The following is a 15823-nucleotide window of genomic DNA, read 5'->3' on the forward strand; positions in this document are numbered from 1 at the left end:
TACATGTCCCTTGAGGAGTTCACACTCTTCCTCGTCCCAGTACTCCCTATATTGGCGGTATGGCAAAAATATATAGGAACACTAAAGTGCTGATGGAGGGGTTAGGAAGGTGTGTTAGGGTTAGGTGGGCTATGGGCATACCATGTTCTCCCTAGGTCATCACTAATCCCATAGGGGGCATCCCTCTCCATGTTATCTACCCACAGAGTACCACCCCCAGGGGGACTACCGGGTAGCAGCCTGGCCTCATGGGAAGGGGCTCCCCTAAGGGGAGAAGCTACGACATCTGAGGATTTGTCACTGCATACATAGGAATAAAAAGGGATTTATTACTCCAATACGTGGTTACAGTGTGCCTTAACATACAATGGATCCAGTCCCATGGAATTGCATTGTGATTGAGAGTGCACCATTTTGGGTGCATTGCATTGTGATAGAGTTTGCACCATTGCAGGTGCATTGCACTGTGATTCAGTGTGCACCATTGCAGGTGTTTAGAGAACTGTGGTATTGGATTGATGATCCATGCTTTGATTAGAAGGGTTGTTTCCAACTGTGGTTTAAAAGAGCCCACCGCAGCAAGTGGGTGTATTGGTATATGTTTATTGGAGACATGTTTTATTGGATAAATGTGGTATGTTTCGTGAGACTGTGCCAGGACACGACATTATAATCCATCTATTTGTTTACACACTGACTCATTTCTCTGTTGCTCGCCGGAGGGGCAGTAGGGGTTGTGTCCATTGATGAATAGCAAGCTAAGGAAGTGTATGTTATAAGCATGATTTGTTGCTTGTTCTCATGTATCCCTGTGTGCATTAGGAACGAACCAGGAACGGCCCGGCCGAGGAAGTGTGTATAAAACAGAGCTGCACCGCGGTTGTAAACACAAATATGGAGCGGATGTGATGCTCTATGTAGAATTGATGCACGTGTAGGGAGTAGCTCTGTAGTCGTTTACAGTCTTAAGACCTGGCGTATATAATAAATGATGTGTTGGAGGATGTCACATGTCCCTGAGTGTAGAAGATAGTGCAGGTTATACTCAGTGGGTAAAGACATTCCATTGTTCGAGGGTAATCCTAGCACCCAGTTAGGGGACAGATAGGTGGCAGTCAGCCCCTAGAGAAGTAGGGTGGCCCTGCGACCTGGAAGTTACAGTTTAACCCCACGACACACCCATCAATATCTTGCGGCAGGGGAAAGACCTAGTGCCCAATTCCACCTACCTAACATTCATAATAGGGTTACACAAATAGGCGTTTTACTTCCATACTGGCATTCCTTAAATCCATGGGTCTGCAACCTGCGGCTTTCCACATGTTTTGGACTACAGCTCCCATAATCCCTCTCCATCAATGATATTGCCTAGGGCTGAAGAGAGTTGTAGTCTAAAACATTTGGAAAGCCAAAGGTTGCAGACCCATGTTTTAAATTAGCAATAACAGTCCATAGCTCTTTAGTAAATTGTTAAAGTAGATTTTAGTTCCATATTATAATGATGTTCAATGCTCTATACACTTAATAGCATTCCTCGTCCTGTTGCACTATGTTTCAGGATCTAGTCCCTTTTCAAGTGTTTAAACATTAAAAGACTGAAGCACGTTAATGTAATGTAAACCCCACCTACCTCCAAGAGGCTCCAGCCTGCAGCCTGCCAGAGGATGCAGAGTTCTTCTGACAAGCAGGTGGTTTGAAAGGGCACTATGTCTGGCTCACAGATAGTGACATACCTGGGGTCATTTCCCCAATCGTCACAGAATTACAAAGTCAGAGAAAGTCATAGCATACGTCCAACAGGCAATGTCTTGGCCTAAGCCCCCTTTCCAGGGTCAGACTGGGACAAGAAATGGGTCAGGACACCTAAAACAAAGTGGCCCTCAAACCCTCATCCTTGAATCATGTCAATTTGCAACTTTACAGAAAATGCTACTTATGGAGGGATAATAGTGTTTGTTGCATGTAATGTTTTGTGTAAACACTTGAGAAAATGAGTGATAGCATTCCTTTTCCATGGCCCTGGCATTTGATAATGATTGGTTATTTAAATAGCACGTTTGCCAAAGCACTGTATATTTACATACAATCATTCCCAACCGAAGTAGTTGGTACTCATTTATCAACCTCTGATTAATGAAAGGCTGAGTTGGCCTTGCCAGCATTTAAACCTGCTACCTGCAGATCATGCAAAGATCGCAGCAGAGCCAGCGAGCGCTCAACCTGCTGGTCTATATTACTGGAGTAAGCTAGGAGGAGCAAGCAGTTCCTTCTTTCTTCCATCCCATCATCCACCACTCCCTTATTCTTCCCTCCCTTCCATCCTCTTGATTTTCTTCTTTCTTTTTTCTTTTGTTCCTTCTTTTTTTCTTGCTTCCCCTTCCATTTTCTCCCCGTTCTTTCATGGGCATTTTTCCTCTCCTCCTCTCCTTCCTCTCTCACATTGTTTCCAGTCTCCCTACCATCGTTCCTCTTATCTCCCCCATCCTTCTACCCTCCTTGTTTTTGTCTCTTCTACCATTCCTCCTTATTTCTTTCCTTCCTCACTCTCTGTAATTCCTACCCCATTGTTATATTGGAAAATAGCAGTTAAAGATAAATTATTGTGCATGGGTCAACAGGCTAGGGTGCACTCGAGTCGAGTGCAGTGATGTGCTCTGAAGCATTCTTGAATCACAGCTGATACCAAAGGGCAGCTGCATCACCAATCCCTTAGTCGAGACAGCATGAGAGTGTGATACATCCGTGTTCAGACAGAAGCATTTAATCTAAGCATGCATGCATGAATCCCACATTTGGGTCAGTCTAGGTATAGATATCTCACGGGATTAGGGGGCCAGGATTTACAATGCTTGTATGTGCTGCCTAGTCCTGCGGATAAGGTGCCAGGAAAGGGTGATGTCCACAAGCATGCAGTTTCAGCTATGACTTAACAATGCCACAATTCACCACAACCATGGTGCCACCACACACCTCATGCTGCTCAGACAATCCCCAATCTAAAACAAGGCCACACTGCGGTTACCACCTCCCCAATTCTACCCAATTCTATAGTGTGAGAACCATCCCTCATTAAATCATGGTAATGCACCTAAACTACTGAGGAGCTATTGCCGACTGGAAAACTGGGAAACCCTGTCCTCAGCGCACCACGGGATGCTCATACCACTAAGATACAGCGTGCTGCAGAACTGGCACTAGTGATAACCTGGCTTTAGATTGCTGTATTTAGACTTTAGTGAAGCGAGAAGCTCTCACTTTCCACAACTTCCTGTTTTCTGTTCAAAACCCTGAGCAAATATGCCCTACACCAGAAAACACATATTCAAAGAAAACATGGTGCAATAAACCCCATGTCCCTCAGGCTCTCTCCCAGGCACACAAATGACCCAAGAAAATGGGCCTTGATGCAACTTCAGAAAGGGGTCCTCAACGCAGCCAGTGAATTTGAACCATACACATCCTCTGAGAGGTTCCTTACTGAGGGGCCTGCAACAAAATTCCCAATGCAGAGGGAACCACGGAGAAAACATTGTTTCATATCATTTTGTGTATTGGGGTTCAGCTGTGCAAGTGCACAGGCACAATAAAAGGTAGGATCTGTACAATCAACCATACACCCAATATATATTAAAGCAGGCTGTTTGGAATAAGTGCCAGCGTTTAGATGCTCGAGACCGTGACTAAAGTTGGAATACAAAACTGAGCTTTTAAAAGAAACACCTCAGGTAGCAGCAAATGCAACCGTCTGCCAGCACAAATGTTCTTTTTATTTCACCCATCCTTGACCTGCAAAGGTAAGGAGGAAGCCGTGTGCAAGGCATTCTGGGAAATAGTCTTTTCAAATTAAATTAGTTTTTCGGATTGTCTTAATCCCCATATTCTGGATATACAATCCAAGGGTTTACAGAACGTGACAGCCGTATGCTGCAAAGTTTGGAAGCAAGGTCAAACATTAGGCTCCACAGCCAACAGTTTGGACTGAGAGCGAAAGGACCACATTATGACAAATTATAGTGCACACTTGTGCTTGCCACACTTTATACCTAATGCAGAAGTACAATTGACTGTCTGGGTCCTATAATTGTACACTGGAACTTAGGAAATCAGCTCTTACAAGAAGCACGATGCATTGGACACTCCTAGCCAACGGGCATGCACAAAATACACATACATGCAGCAACATTTACTACAGTTTAAAGGGAAATTTTCATTTCTGTAAACTAAAATTATGAAGCTTTGTCCTGGCTTGTAGCGGTTTGTCCGTGTCAAATTTCAGACATTTTTAGAAAATGATAAGAGCTTTCGCTCATGGGTTAAAAAGAGACATGTGGCATGGATGCAGTTCGTTTTCTGTCTTAGAGAGCTTTCAGAGAGGCTTGATAATTACCTGATAAGTGTGACATACATTCAAACAATCTCATTGCATGAAGGAGCCAGCAGGTACGATAGCACAGACCCAGGGCAGCCCTGGTCGAAACATAGAGCTTCCTGCACATATTTATTGTGACACTGGAGCCACCTAAATACTGTATCATCACCACTCCCTCCCAGGCTCACCCAATTTAAACCTTGAAAATTAACCGCTTTCAACATGCTTTTTTAACACTGATACACTGAGTAGCATCAAATGCCTTTACCACTGGGCTGCACTGAGAGTTTTCACCACCGAGCACCTTCACATTCACATGCCTTTAACACAAAGCAGCACTGACAGGAGCGTAGTACCTTGGACAGCAGCATAAACATCTCTTTCGCTGAGTAGCATCACAGAGTAGCATTAATGTATTATACATTAGGCTGCACATTTGATAACTCTGTCCTGACTTTGCCGCAGCAGATAACTACTTCAGAACCAGTCATGCCTCATTCGCCTAAACTGTAGTGGACCTCCTTCCTTTGTGGAGCCCTCCCACCAAGTAGCACCCCAAAGAAGTGAGGGACTGGACTATCTTAAAATGGATAGACAAGCGCAGACAGTCTTGGACTTGCGACCAGAAACCAAGTGCCCACTAGCGAGCATCAGTGGGGCTGCCTCCAACAAACCAACTGAGCTGCACCATAAATGCCTTATGCACAGACGAGCACCATGGACACCCAGGTCCCTAACACCCCCTATTATGAGAAATCAGATTCAATTGAATACTTGTGGCCAGGCTTTATAGAATATGGAGGGTGGAGACAGGAAGATAAAGGTAAAAGGGGAATGGGACTTTGGAGCAGCTTGATGCTTCAATTAGTAGAATGAAAGACTGCACATTGATACTATTTCTGAAACTTCACATCAGCCAGGATACCTAGGCCCTGCATGCGCCATCAGGACAGAACCTTTGTCCTTTCCCTGCACCCGGTCTGTCCAGGGAAGCTCTTCCATGTGGGCCGAGTCCACACTACTTTAAGTGTGCTGTTCTGGCATTCATTAAAACTGGCAATCCTGCAAGCGCACATTTATGTACACACAAAGGTGTCGTTTTAGGATTCAGTATTCCCCTCTCCCATGGCGCACTTTTGTAAGGGCTAGGACTTCTACAAAGCCCGGCCCTCCACCACTGTCTAGCCCACACTGAGCCTGGTGTTGCAAATAATGGCCCACGCAGACCATGACACGGCTCCCTTCCGCACCAGCTGCGGATACAGCGCCAGGAACATCATTGAGTTTAAGTCTTCTCATGCTCCCACCACTATATGCCATGGATGGGAGGGATGCTGCTGCCTGCAACAGGTGTTTAAGAAAACCTGATCTTCATTCAAAAGACACTCATTTAGTCCGCTTGGAAATGTGATTTTCTTTTCATATTTGTTTTTTGTCTGTGCTTAAACATCCCCTTGTTGTTTGAGAAGCATGTGTTGCATGTCTTGTTAGTCATGCTGACACGATGATTGCACGGCCGTGACACACACTGACTGAGTCGCAGTGCTCTGGCCCTTTCTCGTCTAACAGAGATATTAATAATTAATTACAAACACTTCACTTGACTGTTCTCGTTCAGAGTGACTGCCTCTTCTCCGACTCCCGACCCCTGATGGTCCATTCAATTTTATGCTTTGATTAGTTACTCTGTGTAACCCACATGCACAAATTCTGTTTCCAGAGACTTTCCATTGCAGTTTACAGCTGGGCCGAATAGGCCCCTCGTCGTTGTCGGTGTGCTCCTCTGTCATCAACACTTCCTTTCATATATCTGCACATTGTGCTGGTTGTGGGACCCAGCAATACACCAATGCACATGACGGCCCGTGCGTCTTGAGCATGATTGGCTGCCACTGCCAGCCTGCTACATATCAACAGGCCCCCTGACCCTGCCCTGAGAGGGCGAGGCTCAAGAGTCATCCCCGGGTCATCCCCGCCCTGCCCCGCACCCAGGGCAGGCAAAAGCAAACTTGATGAAGAGCCCACCCCCACGACAGGAATTGTTGGTGTTCTCGAAGAGAACGTGAAGCTGCCTGCCTGCCTGGGGCCAAGCCAGGAGATGGCTGGGGCACTGGCAGCCCCACGACTTATGCTATTGGTGCATCATCAAAGCAAAATTAACACTAACTGTCAACTTTGCTTTGATGATGTTCTCCGACTGACAGTGTTTGCATTCTAATCATAAATACATCAGTTTGCTGCTGTGCGGCGAGCTGGCGGCAGGCTGTGTGAGGCAACGTAACAAGTACAACTTCAGTTACAAAAATCCAGCCCAGCTCCATGCATATTAATGTGGCTCATAAAAACCGGCCCCAGAGTGGCTTATAAAATCAGCCCCAGGGCCACACAAAGTCCATTTTCATTCGGCCGGTGGCAGAATGGCAGATAGGCCAGTCCGCACCTGACCCTTTCAAAGTCCCTGTCCTGTACCCAAACCGGTTTTATTTTTGCACTTTTCAATGGTATTAGCTTATTCTGGTACTTGTATTCAGTATACATATAACAAAGGGGGCAAACACATCACATCTGAATTGGCTAGGGGAAAAAAGAAAAGGGACACGTTCCAACAGACAACACACCCTTTGAAACATACAGCTTTGCTCCTCGTATTCGTACCTCATAGTCTAGCCACTAATTATAGCTCATGTCCCTAAACCTCACCTGCTAATTAGGAGGTCTGACCTTTGTATATCTTGCCCAAATCTTAGATTTGACAAGTCTGACAGCTTTGCAGGTTCCCACGAATCACCCGGATTTATGTGACGCTATTTCAAGCGGATCCAGCCAGGCCTACTGCCCAGTAACGCAAATGCCAAAACGAAGCAGATACATTTCTTGCTGGGCTTCGCAGATGCTTTTATCGCCCTCATAACATAACCAGAGTGCCAAAGTGTGCTCTTAGGCTAGGAGCAGGGTTAAGAATTATCTTCAAGGATTAAGCAGGTGGGATCCGAACCAGAGCAGTGCCACTGGAGGAGAGCATGAAGGCCAAGTCTGGAAAGAGAATTGGGAGGTAAGAGAGAAACAAAAAAGTAGTCTTTGTGGGATTTGGTTTGAGTGGATGAAATTCCATCAATCCCTCATGACACAGAGACAGTTCTTTCAGTAACTGAGGTTGGCCGCAGACAGTACTACAACATATAGTTGCGTTCCATCATCTTACTGGTATGTGGACACATGCATGCTTTCCACTCAATCTTATATCCATTAGATGTGGAGATTGAATAACACTGATGAGAGGTTTAATCTTTGGGGCAAGGTGATTTGGGTGATTCTACATCAGGAGTCTGCAACCTTTGACTACCCCATCAGCCTTTGCTACTAAAGTCAATGAGGAGAGGGGATGGGAGTCGCAGTTGAACACATCTGGAAAGCAACAGGTTGCAAAATCCTCTTCTACATGGATGACATGACATGATATTGAATATTTAAGATTCGTGCCACTCTAAAACGTTGAATGCATACCCGAGCGAGTGGCAAATTACCCCTCATCGAATGTGTGTACAATAAAAATGCACATATCACACAAGATGAGGAGACAGGCATCCCCATCGTTAAGTCCTCCTGGAGCATCAACCCTTACTTGGAAAGTAGAGGTCTACGTTTCACACCAGGGCCAGACGTTGTATTGGGATTCACGAGGAATGCTTTTGAAGGTAATTTGCTTGTGGATTTCAACAGGAGCGTGTTTGACAAGGAGGATGTAATTGATCGGGTAAATGTTATTTCCTTTGTGTACGACCTTACCAACCCTGACTGGGAGAACGGTAGCGACAGTGCGAGAGGCGTTGGACACTGTACTTGTTACTTAGTTGATAAAGCTGTCGGGAATGAGATTGCCCCACTATGGAACATTTCTCGTGAAAGCTCAGCTTCTCTGGGCTCCTCAACCCAGGTTGACCAAATGTGGTGATTGTACAGCACATACACTTACACAGTATGGAAACACGCGCAATCTCCTTGAAAGCCTATACATCATGTTCCTATTGCAGCCTGGACCTGAAATAAGAAAATGGCTCCACTAGGCTTGGTATAGCCGAGTTGTGACATCCCAATGCCTGCTGCTAGACCCAGCACATAGGGAAAGGCAGTTTTCTCCACAGAATTGCAACTGCCACTAAAACACTTAATAGAAGCTGTCATTTCAGACTCCCTTTTTTTCTGAACTAAATTCCTTTGTCAATTCACAGCCCTTAGCAGATACATAAAGATACATTCATGGCATGTTTATTTAGTGCACTGCTGACCTTCAGTACAGGAGATCAGAAGTCTCGCTGCATCTTATCACGCAGTAACTGGCTGTTAAATGCATGTTTAGCAAGCCTTTCGAAATATGTGTTTGCAACACATTGCAAGCTGTATTAAAGTGTGTTTGTCCCAACAAAACAGATCCCTCACCCACTCCATATTATTCAGCAAAGGAATTAACTCTTACACCAGAGTAAGCAGAAGATTAAGTGTTGAAGGGGATGCTGGTGTGACCATGCACTATAAGGAATAAAATACCCCATGTCATAGGTTCCTGAGAGCTTAGAGGCCGCTGGCCAGGGAACCCCTCAGTGAAACAACGCCTACACCTAGCTGAGCAGTAACAGAGAATGTAATCATGTCCATAGGCAAAGCTGTGAAACAGACAGCAGCTTAAACACTATTTAAAAAAAAATCTTTTCTTGTATTGTAACCATCATTTTTTCCAATCACATATTTACATCTGAGAATAACACTTCAAAGTTTTTTGCAGTTCTTTAAACAATGCAAGAAGCGCTGGTCATAGCACAGCTAATGGAATTGCTGGGTGTCTGCTCAGACCTAGGCTATTTGTTCAATGATATGGATATGTTTTACACAGATAGAGGGTGATATTGATGAACAAGCACTTTACTACCGATTCTAAGAGTTGGAACAGTCCCTAGACACGCCCCAATAGTGTCAGAATAGCACCTTTCCAAAATTATTGGGAAAGTGTCACCTTCCTGAACTGCCCATACACCCATGCTGTCCCGCTATTGACACAACCATGCTACATCTAGCTGTGGTGAATAATATCCCATTCCTATTTCTATTTCTATTGTGGAGGCACTGTTGGACGACAGGCAAATTGCACACAGGCTAGCTTCCAATTTGCCTTTTCCCATCAGGCTTTTAGAGTCAGCCGCCATTTAAGTCCCAGCTTCAGCCAAGTGCGAAATCCACGGATCAACTGGAGAATTATCAGGTGCTGTCCCGAATTGTCTGGTGCATGGAATCAGCCGTGGTTACGTTGCGAGCCGTGCTGAGGCGTCATTTCCGTTAGCTCGGTCAGCAGCCTTTGACAGCGTCGACCACTAGATTCTCCTCAGGTATCCAGCATGTGCCGACATCCAAGGCTGTGCTTTATGTGAATCGAATTATTCTCATGGGGTCATGGCAAAACATTTGTGTCAAACCCTTCTGGCCCTTGCGTTAATCAAATGCCAGGCCTCTTCAATGGGTTGTTCCTCCAGGGTTGGCCTTGTACCCTCAACTTTCAATTTGATATAGGTGCTCATTGGCTGGTTTGGTTCACTCATTCAGTCTACACCTGTACAAGAATGCGTACATCACATACTTAATCTGAAAAGCGACCAAAGTAAAGTTATGTACGAGTCAAATGAGTAAATATAACACAAGTGTCTGGCCAGCCATTTTGGGCCAGAGTTCCACATCATCCTCTCTGGCAGATAACCTTGGGTGGCTTTGGATGTAAATGAACACTTTTTCTTCAGTTCACATTAGATCGCTTTGGAGAATACATTGATAACTTGTAGGCATGGTTGTTGCATGGGGGACATGTCATAAGATATGATATGATATGATATGATATGATATGATATGGCGTTTGTAACGCGCCTATACACAAGTGTTTCAAGGGCCAACGAGGCAGGGGGGGACAAGGGGAGACAGACGACGATCGTATTAGGTCAAGTGTCATTCAGATCGCGCAAGTGCATGGGTAGAGGGGAAGGGAAAAGTGCAAGGGGGAAAGGGAGAGGGGAAAGTGCAGTTAGTAAATACAAGATAAATACTAAGGGCCAGCTGGTGGCAAGTGCAAGATAAGTGCAGACAAGTGCTGGGAAGGGGGGGGCTGTAGGGATACAGAGACAGTCCCGTAGTGCAGGGGTTGCCAGGGAGGCAGTGCAGGGGAGAGAGGCTGGGCCACGGACCGAGTTTGGTGAGTGGTCCAGTTGCAGATTCAGTGCAGTTTCAGCGATTAGCAGGGGAGAGGGGGAAGAGAAAGCAGAAGCAAAGAGGAAGGTTTTGAGGTGCATCCGGAACCAATGTAGCACAGTCGACAAGGTCTGAAAAGAATTGTGTACAATTACAAGGATCGACCATAGGGTATCTTGGACTAACATAGAGAGAGGGGATAGAGAAGGCTGGGAATATAGGTTGGATGGGACAGGCACAGTCTTGATCAATTTGTTGGTGGATCAGTGGCTATTTGCTGTGAGTTTCTCACAGTCGGACCTTCCTTCCCAACACCACCTCGGAGTACCTGGCTCTGCAACAGAGGTTCCCTCCAATGACATCCTCTACTTTGAGATGAATTTAGCTTCGAGGGCGGAGCGGGCTTGGCTCAATGATGACATGAGGTTATCCTGGGTGAGTCCTTCTGGAGGAAACAAGACTGAAGGGTCCTAAACATTGCTCTACTTGAACATCCAATTTCAATGTAAATTTGACGCATGTGAACACAAATCTTTCAGACCGTTCAATTTTCCGGTTACGCATTGTGATTCTTCCATGCGTCTTTGCTTACAACACAATTACCAGGAATGCCATGTGTCCGCTTAACGTGTCTGAAGCCTTCAAGTGAACATGAAGAACGCTGAGGAAAGTTTATTTTTTTGTTTCTAAATTAGATTCAGCTCTAACCACGTATTTGAGGTTACGTACAAACCCAAACCAATCTTGAATATTTTCCGACTCATCAACATTAGCCTCAAGAGTGGTTCTTCATTGGGAAAAAAAAATTGAAAAAAAGATGTGGTTAGGGACATATGATTGCAATTAACAGAGCTGCAATAGATACATTTGCTCAATTTGTTGTATGTGTTGTAGCAAACTAGGTAAATGAATTATAGTTCCCTGCCAAGCGATTCATGTTACTGTTCATTAATTGGAGAAGGTCATGTACACAACAGTATTTCGTAAGAGGTGTTTTTATGTTAAATGTAATTGAAATGCAAATTACAAGGTTACAATGCACCCATGTAACTAAGGCATCATGATATTCGAAACCTGATGCTGAAAAGCTAAAATAACCACAAAAGATATTGCCATCATGCTTGAATAGTGGGAAAACCAGGTGTAAACAGCAGGCTGCGGTGACTACTGCATTGACAAAGCAAATTTTTAGTTAAAGGGTCTTTGTCGAAGTACCAGCACAAAAATGTCTGCGGTGAAGACTTCCTCTTCATGCGAGCTGTCGCAAGCTATAGTGTCTAGCCCTGTAGAACAAGGCATGGTGCGCCAAGTTCAATAGAAGTGCTAGAAGGATTTTGACGCACAGCCAGCACACCTTGATAAACAGAAGGACGGGCCGAAACATTCTTAGCAGAAGCCCGTCCATAATAGAGGTGCTGACTGTTAACGTTGAAGCTGACCCACGTAGTGCTGTCTTAAGGACCGATCGTTTTTGGCTTAATCCTATCGTGGTCCCTTGAGTCAGAAACCTAGGGCTCATCATGGGCTCTGATGTCCCAACAAGTGGCTGTGGTCACCAGGAACTGTTTCTATCAATTAAAAAGACTCCAAAATCGCATATCTTCATTTTCCATCCCACAACAAATGAAGGCAATTAACGTCTTTATCTCAGCTCGGTTGGATTTTGCCAAGAATACATACCTAGGGACCTCTGCCACGCTAAGGTACCAGCCACAGAGAGTTTTGAATGCACAGGTAAGACGTCTGCTGCAACCTCTGGAGGAGGTTAGGTTAGGACATCTGGAGGAGATTGGGGCAAGAGAACAGGAGTATGTTGTTTGGAAAAAGCAGGAGGAAGTGGCTTGAGTTATCTTGAGGAGGTTGGAGGAGAGCAGCAGGAAGCTACCCAGGTCACAGCGAGCAAGATCAGGAAGGCGCAGTCAGGCATGTTTGGCCGAAAGTCAGGGGATATGATATGATGGAGTCAAGTTTATGGAGGGAGGAGGAACGATCATGTGGCATCGCGTCAAGTGGGAGCAGGGCTAGAGTGGGAGTAAAGGGATATTGAAGAGGCAAGTCAGGACCCCAGTATATGGAGGTGACAGATCCCCCATACAGTCTGACTGTGAAAACTGGGGTGAGAAATCCCAGGGCGCTCTGGCTAAGCCTGGAAGAGAAACTACTACTTCCTACCGCTCATAGTGCAGATACAGTACGGACTGCTAGCACTACAAGACACAGTGGAGGTAGTTGTATCCGACCAACAACCAAAGGCAAGCAGTAAGAGGCACATAGATAGTAGCCTAACCTAAGACTGTGTGTTTCTTGGAGATGGCTCAAACCTTGTGAACTTTAAAACAAATCTCGGCACTTTTGTAACTATCGGGAAGAGACAATCTTAACCCTTGACATTTTCTACCCAGTGGAGAACCTTTGTGTGCTTAATAGCATCCCTGACTCTTTGTTGACCCCACTCATATATATGACAAAATACATTATAAAACATGTATTTCTTTAAAAATGCAAAAAGACAGCAAGTCATGAATCAATCAATAATGTGGTAACAGTATTCATGCAATGCCCTATTTAATTATAAAACATATTGGTAGGAGCAGGAATCAGCCAGCTTCTGAAATGACAAGGGGTTAGTAGTTGCAGTTCCAACTACTTGTGTCTCTTCATTCAGGGCAATCTGCCATCTTGGCATTTCTTGCTCATAGTGATGTTAACATAAACCAGTAGCTCCGGTGGCCATTGCAAAACACGGCCCATCCGTTTGGAGGTTTTAGGATATGCATAGTGTCCAAGTTCCAGAGAATAACTTCATGAGACACTTATTAGGCCTGACCGGTCTCCGTCCAATTGGATGGCCCATGTGGAAGTGAACCTTTCTTTTCCGGAAGTTGAACTCAAGTTAGAGCTGATTTGTTATCGGCTCCGACTCTGGAAGAACTCAGAGGTGGGTTTCTCACAGTTTATCCTTTAGCAAGCTTATTGCACCGTAGCGGTGCTGAAGGTACCATGGCTTACTCACATTAAGTTCTATTTGTCCAAGATTAATGCAAGGGATTACTTGTATGACCCCACGAGCACGACAGACCTGTGTGCAATCACTTGTAAAAGACAACGTATTGCTGCTATAGAAGCACACAGAGATCATATGATAGGATAGATTATTTATAACGCGCTTAATGCCCAGAAGTTTCTAAGCGGGGACTCGGGGATCAAGCCTGTGTTGCTCCGTGTCGTCTTGCTTCCAAGGCGAGCACGTTGCCCCTGAGCTATCCTCCCTAGTTCCACAGAGAGAACAAAGAGCTAACTTTACAAACTAATAAGAACTTTGTGCTCCTTAGCAGTCATGCTATTCAAGAGTACTTTCCTGTGGATCAATGTAGTAAAGGAAAGGTGTCTGATCACAAGAGCAAGCAAATTGCCCTTAAGGGCGGTAACTGCTGCATGGCCTAACCAGGGGGATGCCACTTGCCCATTATGTGGGGCATTGAGTGAGGATATTCTCCATTTCTTGTTATTATGCCAAGTTTATTCATTAAATAGAAGAAATAACCTATTGCCCACACTGAGAGAGTCTGGGATACGACAGTACTGACCAGCTTTATGTTATTTCTTGATGGTGGAGACACAACATAAAGGATGGACTGCATTGTCAGGCATGCACCGAGCTCAGAGGTTGAGCTCCAGATTACTAAAGCTTAATGAGGTAACATCATCCTCATAAATAAATGGAATATTGCATATAAGACAGGAATGAAAAAGAAAAGAAAGAGAGAAGGGAAAGTTGGGTGAAAAGAAAAAAAGGAAAAGAAACCCTTAGTGCAATTGGGATAATAACCACATTTGGCACGTCATTTTTTCTTTCTATTCTATGTAAAAGGGCAGGTTTAGGGTAGGGAGAAAGGGGATTTTATGGTGCTGTACTGCTGTTTTGTGATGGGGACCTCGTGTAAAATCCACAAGGCTGTCTGGGGCCGAGGACAACTCCATCTGCAACTCTCTCTTACTAACTATTCCCTCTCCAGACCCCTGTGCTCCTTTGGCACCAACTCTGTGTGTAAAGTGTTTTGCTAAACAGAAGGCAGGAGGTCAATCGCTTTCCTCGGCTGGCTCCCTTCTTTGGAACAGCCTCCCTCTTCATCTTGAGCAAGATTATCTTAAATTCTGGAAGCTCCTTTAGACTTTCTTCTTTACCCCTTCCTTCCTGTCACTCTCCTCTGCTAATCAGATGGTTGCTTGTACGGGGTGCAGGGCCCTCATGCATCCTCAGGGCTCTGACCTCCCTCACCAAATTGCCCCCAGCTTCTCTCTTCCTCAGCACTTGCCTCTGGTCACCCTCCTCCATGGTGGCTCGCACATACCCTACATTGCACTTCACCTGTTGCTCACCCATGAGCACCAAAGCACCTAATCCATTCCCCCTCCCTTTTGCACCTGCACGTTCTGAACACTCACAAGGCATAGTAGGTTCGTCCTCCTCCCGCCCACTGTATTTAATATTTCTTGTGTATTTAATTGTGTTAATTGTTTAATTTCACATCCCCTTGTCCCCTCCCTGCTGCCCTGGGGGCGCTTTGAAACAGTATTTACTTCCCGTCAAAGCACCTAACAAGCAAACAATAAATAAAAGAAATGCATTTTATGAATTTAGTTGTTCTGTCAATTTTGATAAATGTAGCTTTTAACTAATTGATATCTTTCAATGATTAAGCAGTTTTATTATATACGTTTTCTCTTTTATGATATTTCATGGAAAAATTAAGAATTGATTGATTGACTGATGACATTCCTTTAGGAAAAGGATTTGTGGATGTCTTGACTCATCCTAACATGTGTATACATAATTAATTCTGGTAATAGAATCAGTTCATGTTATGTTATGCCATATTATGTTATGTTATGTTACGTTAAAGGATATTTGTAGCAGGCACTATCACCACCAGAGTGGTCCCCTGGTGCTCTGGCGGATTTGAAACAGAACGGGGAGGGGGTGTTAGTAGGAGTAAGCGGGAAAAGTGTGAGAGAGTAGTGATGTGCTGTTGGCAGCTTCAGTTCGGTTTATACCCTTCGTTGAGCTTGGGTGTGCTTTTCAGTTGATAGCCATTGTGTTCTGTTGTGTGAGGCTATGTGTGATTTGTTTTGTTGTTGCGGTGTAGTGAAGTATGTGCAGTTTGCTGCGGTATGGTTGTGTTTGGTTAGGATTTGAGATGTGCATGCAGAGGGGTGAGATTTTTAGTG

The sequence above is a fragment of the Ambystoma mexicanum genome, chromosome 12, assembly GCF_040938575.1.
Source record: "Ambystoma mexicanum isolate Mex_15411 chromosome 12, UKY_AmexF1_1, whole genome shotgun sequence".
Taxonomy (NCBI): Eukaryota; Metazoa; Chordata; class Amphibia; order Caudata; family Ambystomatidae; genus Ambystoma; species Ambystoma mexicanum.